The sequence below is a fragment of the Physcomitrium patens genome, chromosome 11, assembly GCF_059467195.1.
Source record: "Physcomitrium patens ecotype Gransden chromosome 11, ASM5946719v1, whole genome shotgun sequence".
In the NCBI taxonomy this organism is placed as follows: Eukaryota; Viridiplantae; Streptophyta; class Bryopsida; order Funariales; family Funariaceae; genus Physcomitrium; species Physcomitrium patens.
The window spans coordinates 16,624,771-16,638,316 of record NC_143420.1 but is presented as its reverse complement, the minus strand read 5'-3'; positions in this window follow the sequence as shown (position 1 = coordinate 16,638,316).

The following is a 13,546-nucleotide window of genomic DNA, read 5'->3' as shown; positions in this document are numbered from 1 at the left end:
AGCTAAAATATTCTTAGCCAATTAAATTACATGGCTTTAAAATAAAGAAAATGAAAAGTGATGAAATATGTTGAAAATGAAAATGAAAATTTTAAACAACTATTTAATGATTTGGACAAAATTATATTGGAAATTGTACAATAAAAAAAGTAACATATTTTATTCATAATATTACTAGTAAATAGTTTTAGAATTTGTCAATCTTTTAAACTTATCTTCCTAATACTAAAACATCTTAATTTGCAAAATGCTTGTGGTTGCTACCTTTTGCTCTTAACTTGTGGATTGCAATTGAAGATCCTCATTGGCCACTTGATTGGTCTGCTATTGAGCTTAGGTTTCAAACCTTTATATATTTGTTATTGTTCTAATGGCAAAGTGCCCTAAAAATACCACATTAAGGTGCAACAACTCATCTATGATATTTGAATATCAAAATCAAGTCCAAAATTTAGATCTATGATATTAAGGATATAACTAGTATTAATTTCTATATAGGATGAATTTGGTTTTGTGCTTCAATGAGATCATCTTGGTCGAATGAAGTTTTGGAACTGTTTATAACATGGTGCATGTGGCTACTTTGAGAGTTGATATCATGTGATAGTTCTAAGGTTGTAGCAAGCTAAAGGATTTTGGTACAAAAACATTCATATTTGAGAGCCACATGTTTCCATGCCAATGTAGAGGATGTCTTCATTGAAATTTGATTTGTCTTCAATATGATGACCATCCATCAATCTCACTCTTATTCTAAAGATGACCAAATCCAAGTAAACATAGTCTTACTTGGCCTCATTTATAGTAGCTTGCCTTGCTTCACAATTGCTAAAAGCTTTGTGTCTTTTGTTTGAATACATATCCATAAGCTGTGACATTGCTCTCATTAATGCAAGTAGCATCATCACCAAAATAATTTATGAAGATTTAGTTGCCTTGCTTGCTTCATCCAAAAAATAGGCAATTGTCTAAACTTGCTTAGATAAGGGAGTGATATGCTGAAGGTGGGGTGGATTCAAGCTACTAAGATATTGACCAAAGTGTTGGAGTATGTTTTATCAATAGACTTTAATTTGGAATTATTTAAACTTATCTTTTAGACTTCAAATTGGAAGTACTATAAAGTAGAAAATGGACAAAATTTGTTGACAAAGTTGAAAAGATCAACAATGTTGAAGTTGATATTGTCAAAAGAAAAGCCTATCAAATTGATGAGCCTTTGTAAAAATAAATAACCTTATAATTGACATTATGGAAAGACAAGAAAAAGTAATTGGCTTCTTTTCTTCTTGAAAGACTTAAAAGACTTAGTAGTATATCAATTGCATTTTTATGGAATTTTTTTTAGAGATTTTTTTAACATTAGACTAGAGTACAATCAATTAAGAAAAGACAAATCTACAACTAAGTTTAAAGTAAATTGGTTGAAGATAGAAGTTGCAAAGAAGGTATTTTGTAGATCAAATAAGTAATATTTTGAATAAGAAGTGTTAGATTTATCATAGTTGTTTCATACCAATGTTATCTCCTTATTTTATTATTCTTGAAAGAAGCACAAGCATTCTATTTTTATAGAATTGATGGATAAAGATCTTGCATCTTTAATCTGGAGTAGGTTTGATTATTTCAATCTTCTTGCTCCATTTTTCAATTTTTTAGCATTTGATATCATTCTTTTAGTTTGGAAGGCATACCTTTCTTTTATTTAATGATTATTGTACGTAGAGACTTAAAATTAAATAATCTTTTGGTGAAGGTAATAAGCATAGAAAATAGACATATAATACGAAATTGGCAAATTTTGGACTATCCAAAACCAAAGAAAGCAACTATTCTATTAAAACATTCAATACATGTAATATTACATATAAGGCTAAAAAAGAGATTAATCTCTATAAGTTAGAAAGTAGATTTAATGTAGTAGCAAGTATAAATATACAAAGTATCCAAAATCAAGCAATGTATATAATTTTTATACAATATATTAACTAAAAGAATTCTTTTTAAAGGCTTAAATCCAAGTAAAGAAAAGAAAAAGATAAAGTGAGATGATTATCTATTTCAATAAAATAATTATTCACTAATTTTGAAAATTTTAAAAATTTATTTTTAGTAATTTAATCTTAAAGACCATCCTATCTTTGATGAAGTTTGTAAGGTATTGAGGTGCACAAAGTACTTATTCATAATATAATATTCAACCTTGATATTATTTCCAAATGAATTAGATAATTTTACACGTTTGATTACTTTTAATATAACTAAGTATTTAAGCTTAATAATATAACTAAATAGATTAGACAATCTTACATATTTAACTACCTTAAGAATAAATGAGTTCTCAAACTTGATATTATTGCCAAATAGATTGAGAAACTTTATATTTTTAACTACTTTTAACATAAATGGGTGTTGAAGCTTGACATTATTATCAAATGAATTGAGAAACTTACATCTTTGACTACCTTAAGTATAAGTGAGTACTAGAAGTTGACATTATTGCCAAATGAATTGAGTAACCTCACATCTTTGAGAGCAATGAAGTAATATTATAATCATTGTAAATATTTTTAATTCTAACAAATACCATGAATGCACATAAAAAATAAGAATATATAAAGCAACACTATTTTGTTTAAACATCTCAACTATATAATATCAAATCATCTTATGGTAGTACATGGTAAAAAGACAATTGGCTTTGATATTTGAACTCAACATTGAACAAACATTATCAAGTCCAATTATTGCGTAAAAACAAAGTTATTAAAAACTCATGAAATCTTTTGTAATTAGAACTGATTTTATTTATGAAAATTTATAAATTAAATCTTCTTCTAATAGTTATAAATTTAAGATGAAATATGGCTTACATATCTCTAATAGAGTATAGTTGAGGCCATTTATAAATCAATTATTGTTGCAAATTTTTTCCATATCAGCCTTCAATCTTTATCTATGCAAAGTTAAAAAATTATTAGCTGGTCATAGTTAAAAAATCAAATAAGAAATATTCATAAAGATGCCATGGAGAGATACTATATATATATATATATATATATATATTCTTAAAAATATAGCTTAATTAAGGATATGAAGGCAAGGTCAATAAAAATATAATATCTTAGCAACATTCTAAACTAATGTATAGGCTCTTGTCAAGGACATAAATATCATAGAATTAAAAAATTAATATTATTATGGATATTCAAGAAGAAGATTTTAGAAATAAAAATTTTCTAAAAGATTTTAAAAGATTTTAAAAATATTCTTACAAATTTTAGAAGATTTTAGAAGGACTAAAGAAGTTGTTTGAGAAATGTTTTAGTATTATTTTATCTTCAAGCAACATAAGAACTTTTCAAGAAGCTTCTTAAGATTGCTTCATTCTCAAGCTTCATAAGAACTTTTGGGAAGCTTCCTAATACATTGGATATATCAAAGTCAAGTTTGAGAAGATCCTCAGTTTCAACAATACATCTCTTGGAGTTTTAGCTCACTATTTTTAGTGTTGGTCTTGTATTCATTTGATTTAATCAACTTCTTGTTAGTTTTTTTGTTGAAACTCTTCCGTTCAACTTTTTGTGTAGTCTCTTATATAATATATTGTCCAAGAAAAGAATTCAATGAAAGCAAATAAATAAGTGAGACTATCTTATTTGTTTAATAGAAATAGAAATAGAAATAAAAATAGAAAAATATGTATATTAAAAGAAAAATTGGGATGACTATTGCCAAAAGACAAGAAAACTAGAGACTCTTGAAATTAGACTAAAATCAAGAAAAAGAGTTGACAAGAGTGAAAAAGGCTTCACTCTTGCCTCTATATATACTATCTACTTAAGATCTATGTGGTGACATTCTATAGGACCTCCAAAAACGTGTTGACTTTGCATGACACATATCTTAACTTGTAAGGCAAGTTTTCTATATGGACACTACATAATTAGCTTATTTTATAAGCTACCAATATATATATATATATATATATATATATATATATATATATATATAGTATGTGATTAGCTTGTTGACCAAGTTTCTAACCTATTAATCAATTATAAACATATGTAAAGTCAAAATAACATCTAAGAAGCTTCTAAGAAGCTTTTTTAGAAGGTGTTATGAAATTAATCTATTTTTATTTATTTTTACTTACTTCTATGTATTTATATTATCTAAATAATAGTTATAATATATATATATATATATATATATATATATATCCATAATATTATCTCCCCTTTTTTAGGAATAAGTTATATAAGGAGCAGTAATTACATACTGGAGAAGTCTAAAATGTGATGAATTATATTTGCTACATATTTCAATCTTTGTTTCATTTGAAGATAGTTGATAGGTCCTCTCAGCCATTGATAATGTCTCATTTTAGGAAAAAAAGACCATCCTATAATTTAATCATTATTGAAACTTTTATAACTTCTTTCAAACAAAACATTTATAATACCATAAAGAATTGTGCCTACTTCCAATAAAATCACCAAACATTGAAAGTCTCTTCTTAGGTCATGATATCAAATGCATTGTATCTTCCCATCTATTTGAGGAAGAACATGTCATTCTTAAAGGTCTTCATTCCTATTATATTGTCTTGAAGGTTGTAATAATCTCAATAGCTTGTTTAGTAAGTCAGCAAATGATGGCTCTTGAGTTGAATCTGTTGGCTATTAGTTCTATGTCTCTTTAATGCCATAATTATACAAAAATTACAAACAAAGATAGAAGATAGAATGCAATCTTTCTTAAATTATGTATTTTTTATAGCAAAGGTTTTCTATCCTTTATCATGATTTTGATGGATGTTATTGATAAAAAGCTTTGATCTTCTCTGCTACATTTGTAAGATTTTTTATTGGCTCCTATGTGTATTTGTTAGTGTCATAATTACGTCAATGAATAAGATATTCTAACCTATGTTAGTGCCATCTTGAATTTAAGACTTCTTCCATGTCATATTCTTGATTATTATCCACTTCTATAAGAGGAGGTGGTATTTGTCTTCTTTCTGAGATATTCATTGTCTTATATGGCTCTAAAAAAGACATATAAAATAAAAAATGGATTTTCATAGACTCCAATAGATATAATTAATAAGCAACTAAATTGACTTATTCACAAATAAGAAATGGTCCAAGTCTACAATAATCCAACTTGTCTCAAGGATAGATAATTTTAATATTATGACAAAGTAATCATACCTTATCACTAACATAAAAATGAGATTGTTCCTTGCAATAAGCATTTGCATTTCTCTTTTATTATTCTTGAGTATCTTTTAGTTGTGCCTTCATTGTTGTATGTAGCTCAAATAAATAATTTACCAAATCTTTTGCTGTAAGATTATTAACTTTTAAAAAGTCAAAAGTATTAAATCAAAGATGATATCTATAATTAGTAAAAAAAGATGTTTATTACATAGAAGAATATACTATATTATTATAAATAAATTTTGCTAATAGCAAAAGAGTTGTCTAATCATCTTGTTGGTAGTTGATGGTATACCTCAAATATTAATCCAAAACTTGATTTATATGCTCTGTTTGTTCATTAGTTTGAAGATGGAAAGCTGAAAATAGTTTGATGTCTACTTTTAGAATCTTAAAAAGTATTTTTCAAAATCTTCATACAAATTGGATTCTCCTATCTAATATAATATCCTTAGATAATCTATGATAGCAATAGATATTGTTAAAGAAAAGCTTTACTATTTTTTTACTTGTGATAGTTTTATACATAGTAAAAAATGTACCATCTTAGTGAAATGATCTACTATCACAAATATAGAGTCATATGAACCTGAGACTAAAAGATCTATATTAAAATTCATAGAAACAAAAGACCATAGTCATTTTAGAATAGATAATAATTAGAGAAGTTCATAGGATCAATAACAAGGAGTTTTTAATCTTGAACAAATATTACATGACTGAACAAAGTCTTTTATTGCCTTCCATATTTGTTGCCACTAAAAATCTTTAGATGTAAGTTCTAAAGTCTTATTGTATCCAAAATGTTGATCACCAAAAAATCATGATATACTTAAAGAACATGTAAATGTGCTTTTTCTTCTGGAATGTATAAGTGTCCTTCAAAATAAAGTAGATTGTTTTTGAATTTAAACTTAAAAGCATTATGAGACTAAGAAGATTTATTCTTGATATTATGGATAAGAAGATCAAAAGACATACTTGATTGAATTTGCTTGACAAGATTTGAATCAACAATCAATTTTGATTTTATTGCTAGAAAATAGAAGTTCTTTGGCTTTAAGATAGTTATTCTTTGTTGATCAAAAGATGCATCTCCTTCTTTTGGTGTAAGATAAGAATATCTAAAAATGACGTCTAATAAACCTTATTATTTTTTGGATTGATAAGTGATTTTAAAATCAAATCTTGATAAAGACTTACTCCAATAAGCTTGGTGATGATTCAAAATACGTACTTACATAAAATATTTAAGATTCTTATGGTCAATATAAACAATGACTAGATTAAAAGTGCCTTCTAGATAATGGTACTATTCTTGAAAGGATACAATAATTATAAGAAGTTTTTTATCATAATCTTGTATTTGATCTTAACTATTAAAATTTTTCTTGAATAAAAAGCTATTGGATGATGTTTATAATTTGTTTTTATTTGTGATAATATTACATTCAAAGCAAATTCCAATATATTTTTTTCCATAAAAAATGGCTTAAAAAAGTTGATGCAATATAAGATTGTTTCAAAAATAAAACTTATCTTTAAAATTTCAAATGTTGGTTATGTTTGTTGATTCGATTCAAGTTTTTTTTTATAAGTCAAACATATAAATGGAACTACAACTTGAGAGAAGTTCTTGATGAAAATCTAATAGTAATTGATAAATTTTAAAAAACATTGGACATCTCTTACGATTTTTAAAATCTTCCAATCTATAATAGTTTGAATTTTTTAAAGATCTATCATAAGTCCATCATTTAAAATAATGTATCTTAAGAAGTCCGTCTAAGTAGTGTGAAATATACACTTTTCTATCTTAGGATAGAATCTTGCATCTCTTAATTTTTGTAACACATAACAAACATGAAATTCATATTTTTTTGTATTCTTAAAATAAATTAATATGTCATCTAGGTAATAGACAATAAAGTCATCTAAAAACTTTCAAAAAATATCATTTATTAGATGTTGAAAAGATGGTGGTGCATTTGTGAGTCCCAAAGGTTTGAAGTTGTATCCAAAATATTCATATCTTGTTGGAAACACAATCTTCTATTCATCTCTTTTTTTGATATATACCAAATTTTATGCTCCTGATAGATCTATTTTTGTATAGATTTTAGCTTGATTCAACTAATTAAAAAGTCTAGATATCTAAGGTAGCAAGTACTTATTCTTGATGGTGATTTTATTGAGTCCTCAATAATCAACACACATTTGCAATGATCTATCTTTTTTCTTTACAAATAAAATTGAAGCTCTTACTAGAAATATCGAATGGAGTATGAAAAACTTCACAAGATTTTCTTCAATATGTTCCTTGAATCCAATCTATATATTTTGTGATAAACTCTAAATTGGTCCAAATAGTAGTTGAGCTCTTTCTTAAAGATCAATTGAGTAATTACAAGGATGATGTTTTAATAGAGTATCCACATTCTTTTTTTCAATTATATCTTAAAAATCTTGATATTAGCTTTAAAAGCCACTTGAAGTCTTTCCATCATTAGAAATAGATGTAGTATAAATGATACTAGATAATCCTTCTTTTATAACATGTAAAAAAGCTCTTTTATCTATAAATAAAAATTTAATTACACTAGACTTATGAATTTTTATTTAATTAATTATACTCTTAATTATACTTTTAAGAAAGTCAATACTACAAGAGATTTGCTCTATTTTTGAATTATATTTTTTTAGCCATGATAAATCTAAAATAATTGGATTAGAGAGAGATCTTATGATATTAAATATTACAAAGCTACTATAACCATTAGTTTTTACTTCTATAGAAAAGATTTCATGAGTAATATTCTTTAAAGATAATAGATGTCCATCTATGACTTCTATGTGAAAAGGTTTTTTTTTTTTCTTTATTAAAGGTATGTTATGTCTTTTAGCAAATTCTTCATCTAAAAAATATGTTGAAGCTCCTAAATCTAATAAGGTAGAATCTTTGTGATGTTTAGATCCTAAAATAATATTTATTATAAAATAAGGAGAGGATTTTGAGTAGAGAATATGACCTTCACTAGGTGTTGTATAAGGTTCTAGCCACATGGTTCTTATTGTAGCTGAACAAATTCGTTTTCCAACATACTATCTTCTTTAACAATCATACTCCTCATTTTATGGTTGCATCACTTCTTTGGAAAATATTGAGCAATATGCTAAGGTTCTCTATAATAAAAGTACAATCGTTTCTAACAACAATGAGTATTTTCTTGCTTAGTAAGAAATTTGAAATATACTGCATCAATTTGTATATTCTCTACTTTCAAATACATGTCTTGAAAAGATGTTGGCATTATCACTGAATTATAATTTTATTGAGGTACACTTATGTACCTCTTAGATTGAAATTCAATAAGTCAATTTTCTTATCTTACAGCAAAGTCAATTCCTTGACTCAATGTTTGAGGATCAAACAAGTTGAGTATCACTTTTTTACTTCATATTGTAATTAATTGCCTTGTAGCAAGATATAAATCTTATTGGTTATAACAAAATTATATCATGTTTTCTATACATGGATTGAAATTCTACTAAAAAAGCCTCCAAATTATCCAATATTAAATCTTGTTATTCAAAAAAAGATAAAAACTATGATAATGTTGAATTTGAAAGGAGTATATGAATGAATCTAACTTATAATCTTGAAGTTAGATAGCTCTAGAATTGAAGTTCAATCACAAGTTGTATTGATTGATAAATCCTTGAAACTTGAATCTTGTACCATTAAATTTCTTGAGCAATATAATCCTTGATTCTCTAACATTGGAAGGATGTTCTACCATAGGAGAAAGGACATGGTTTGGTGCAAATATTGAAGCAGTTCTAATCATATCTATATCTTCGCTCTTTGCCTTTCTTATTACTTCTTCTGGTGGTAAATTGAGTTGATGGATTGCGAGTATTAACTCCTTCAATTGGTCTTGTATTTTTGCCATTGCACCTTTTATTTTAAGAAGCTTTGTTATGATAATACTCAAAGAAAAGAAGATGTTTGATATCACTTAAGACAAATAAAAGAAAAGACTTAGAAACAAAGAAAAAAAATACTAAAGACAATATTAGTTTAGAAGAGGTTAATTTGTAACTCTTAATATGCTTAAGTCTTATCAAGAAAAAAGGATAATCTACTCTTAATCAAGAAAAGACAAAGCTGTGATATTATAAGTATATTCTTGTGAATTTGTCAAAGATAAGAATTCAATGAAAGCAAATAAATAAGTGATACTTTTTCAAAGAAATAGAAATAGAGAAGTATGTATATTAAAAAGAAAACTAAAATGGCTATTTCCAAAAGACTAAGAAACTAGAGACTCTTGAAACTAGACTAAAAACAAGAAAAGAATTGATAAGAATGAAGAAGGCTTTATTCTTGCCTCTATATATAGAATCTATTTAAGATCAATGTGGCGACATTCTAAAGGATCTCCAAAAATGTGTTGACTTTGTATGATATATATCTTAACTTACAAGACAAGTTTTCTATATGGACATCATATAATTAGCTTGTTTTACAAGCTATCAACATATATAGCATGTGGTTAGTTTATTAAAAAAGTTTTTAACCTATCAATTAATTACAAATACATATAAAGTCAAAAAAATATCTAAAAAGCTTCTAAGAAGCTTTTTTAGAAGATATTATGAAATTAAGCTATTTTTACCTACTTTTATTTACTTCTATGTATTCATATTATTTAATTAATAATTAAAAAATATATATATATATATATATATATATATATATTTGTGACATGTATCTATGATAGTTTGTTGAAATTACCATCTTATCAATACTAAAGCTTGATGCTTTTTAATAGAAAGTCGATTATTTTTCTTCTTAAAGATATTTAAGTGCTTTAGATATTATAGAATATTCTCTTTTAAACTAATATTGTTTATAATTTTTTTCTTTTCTTTTATAGTGGCTAGAGATAAATATATTAATATGATTGAGTTTCTTAAGTCAAAGTTAGATGTTATTATAAACAAGTTGAATACTTTATCTCATAGAATTACTAAAATTAAGAGATTTTTTGTAAGATTTTATAATGATGTAAGACCTAATATCATAAATATATATATTTATTTCAATAGTTATTTATATGATTAAATAGAAATAAATAAAAGTAGATTAATTTTATGATATCTTCTAGAAGAGCTTCCAACAAGCTTTATAGATGCAATTTTGGCTTCACATATTTGTAATTGATTGATAGATTAGAAACTCAATCAACAAATTAATCACATGTCACATGTATTAGTAACTTGTAGAATAATCTAACACACATATAGATAACTTGCCTTACAAATTAAGTCATGTGTCTAGCAAAGTCAACACGTATTGGAGGTCCTATAGAATATTGCCATGTAGCTCTTAGTTAGAAAGTATATATAGAGATAAGAGTGAAGTCTTTATTATTCCTATCAATGCCTTTCTAATCTTTAATCTTGTTTCAAGTTTTTCTAGTCTTGTCTTTAGCAATAGCCATTCTAATTCAATATAATTCTATCTTTGAATGATTTTATAGTCTTTTTTGAGTGACACAAGAGTATATTGATTTTTTAGTTCTTTGAGATTCATGTCTTTGATAATTTGATAAGAATGATAACTTATTGTTCTTGTTTTGTTTTAGAAGTGAGTGGATTATTCCACTTCTTTTTTTGTATTTTAAAGGTTGTAAACTATCCACCTTTAAACAAATAGTTCAATTTTTTAACTCTAGTTTTTTTTGAAATAAAGTTAATTATCCCTTTTTGTAGAAATTTTTATGTGATATTAGAGGCTGCAAATTATTTTTCTTTATTTTAATTTTTTGAATTTATTTGCATTGTTTATAGAAGAAAAGTTTATAGATGCTGTTCTTAGGAGAAGTGAAAATAAATTTGCAACTATTGTAGATCTTCATAAGTTTCTTAATACTCTAAGAGTAGAAATCTCATATATTTTTAACATGAACTATGGAAGTACTATTTCTACGCCTACAAAAAAAAGTCAATAATGAAGTTCAAAATATGTGCCAAAAATTTATATTATTAAATGAAGTAAGTAGATTAAATTCACAACTAAATCCAAAAAGACTTAATATTATAAGTATAAAAGGGACAAAGATTAGTATGCCCAATAAGTTTGATGGAACAAGATTAAAATTTTGAGGATTTTTATAACAAATAAAGCTCTAAAGTTACATCCTTCTCAACACCTTGATGGATTTATTCAAGTTGGACTCATTAAAGTACTTTTTTTAGAAGTATTTTATTTTGATTTGCATTTTTAATAGAAAAATATTCACAATATTTTCTATAATTTAAATTTATTTTTAGAAGTATTTATAGCTGTATTTAAAAAAAAAATTAAAAGAAGATAATAGAGACCAAATTTATATTTCTACAACAAAAATCATATTCATCTACCACATATATTATTGAATTCTAAAATCTTAGTTGCGATATATATTGGAATGATAAAGCTTTAATCAAATAATTTTAATATGGATTAAAAGATAATGTCAAAGATTTATTGTTGACATTGTTGAGAATAGATTTATTAGAGCAATTTATTGCTTTAGCCATTATATTCAATAATTAACTTTTTAAAAGATGCAAAAAGTAAAGATTTGATTAAAAAAAATATAAGTCAAGCCATAGCAATATCTTTTAAGTTTTTTGAAGCTTATTTGTTGAATCCAGAATTTATATAAATTGATATGATATATTTTAAATTTCTTACAAAGTAAGAAAATATTTGTTTTTGTGAAGAAGATTTATATCTATATTATGGAGAATCCAAGCACACTACTCAATATAGTCCAAAGAAGCAATGAAATCACAAAATGAAAAATATAGTTGCCAAGGAGGACAATGTGTTGAAAAATAAGTTTTTCTAGCTATAATAAGGACTATGCAGTTAAAAACTTGTATAACATCTAGTAAAGGTCCTATTCTCTCATTAGATTCCTTACCTTGTTTTCCATTAGAATTTTGCTTAGGATCAAAAAATCACAAAGTCTTAGTCTTCTTAGATTTAAGAACCTTAGGCTATTTTTTAAGACAAAGATTTTGTCAAAAAATAAGAATTATTTTTAATTAAAAAAATAAACTTATTATTACTTCAATAATTATATATATGAAGTAAATAAAAGCAAATTAATTTTATAATATCTTTTAGAGAAGCTTCTTAGAAGCTTCATAGATGTTGCTTTGATCTTATATGTATTTGTTATTAATTAATAGGCTAAAAACTTTGTTAATAAATTAGCCATGTAATATATATATATTAATAGCTTATAGAATAAGCTTGCTATGTGGCATACATATTGATAACTTGGCTTGGAAATTAAATCATGTGTCTAATAAAGTAAACACATGTTACAAGTCCTATAGAATATTGCTACATAGCTTCTAGTTAGAGAGTATATATGGAGGCAAGAATGAAGTCTTTTTTTTTTTATTTATTTTTTTCAATGCTTTTCTAGTCTTTAGTCTTGTTTCAAGACTTTCTAATATTCTTGCCTTTGGCAATAGCCATTTTATTTAATATATTACTATCTTTGAATGATTTCCTATTTTTTTTGAATGATATAAGAATATATTGATTTTTTAGTTTTTTGAGGTTCATATCTTTGATAATTTGGTAAGAATGCTAATTTATTATTCTTGTCTTATTTTAGAAGTGAATAGATTATTCTACTTCTATTATTGTATATTTAATATTGGAAACTATCTACTTTTAAAGAAATAATTTAATTTTTTAATATTTATTTTTTTAAAAGAAAGTGGATTATCTTTCTTTGTAAAAATTTTGATTTAATATTAAATTTTACAAATTATCTTCCTCTATTTTAAATTTTTAAATTTTTTTGAGTTTTCTATAGAAGAGAGGATTATAGATGCTAGTTTTAGCAAAAGTGAAAATAGATTTGTAACTATTGCAGATGCCATGACCTTATTAATACTTTAAGAGTAGAAATTTCATATATTTCTAATATGATCATAGAAATACTATTCCTATACCTATGAAAGAAGTCCAAAGTATTTACTAATAAGATGTGTAGTTGAAAGAAGCAAGTAGATTAGCCTTACAACCAAATTTAAAAAGTCTTGCTTCTACAAGAACAAAGGAGGTAAGAATTAGTTTAATTCAGAAGTTTGATGGAATAAAATCAAAATTTCAAGGATTTCTATAACAAATTAAGTTCTATTTAAGATTACATATTTTTTAATATCTCAATGGATTTACTCAAGTTGAAATTATAGACGTATTTTTATTGAGAAGTGCTCTCTCTTAGTTTGTAGTTTTGATG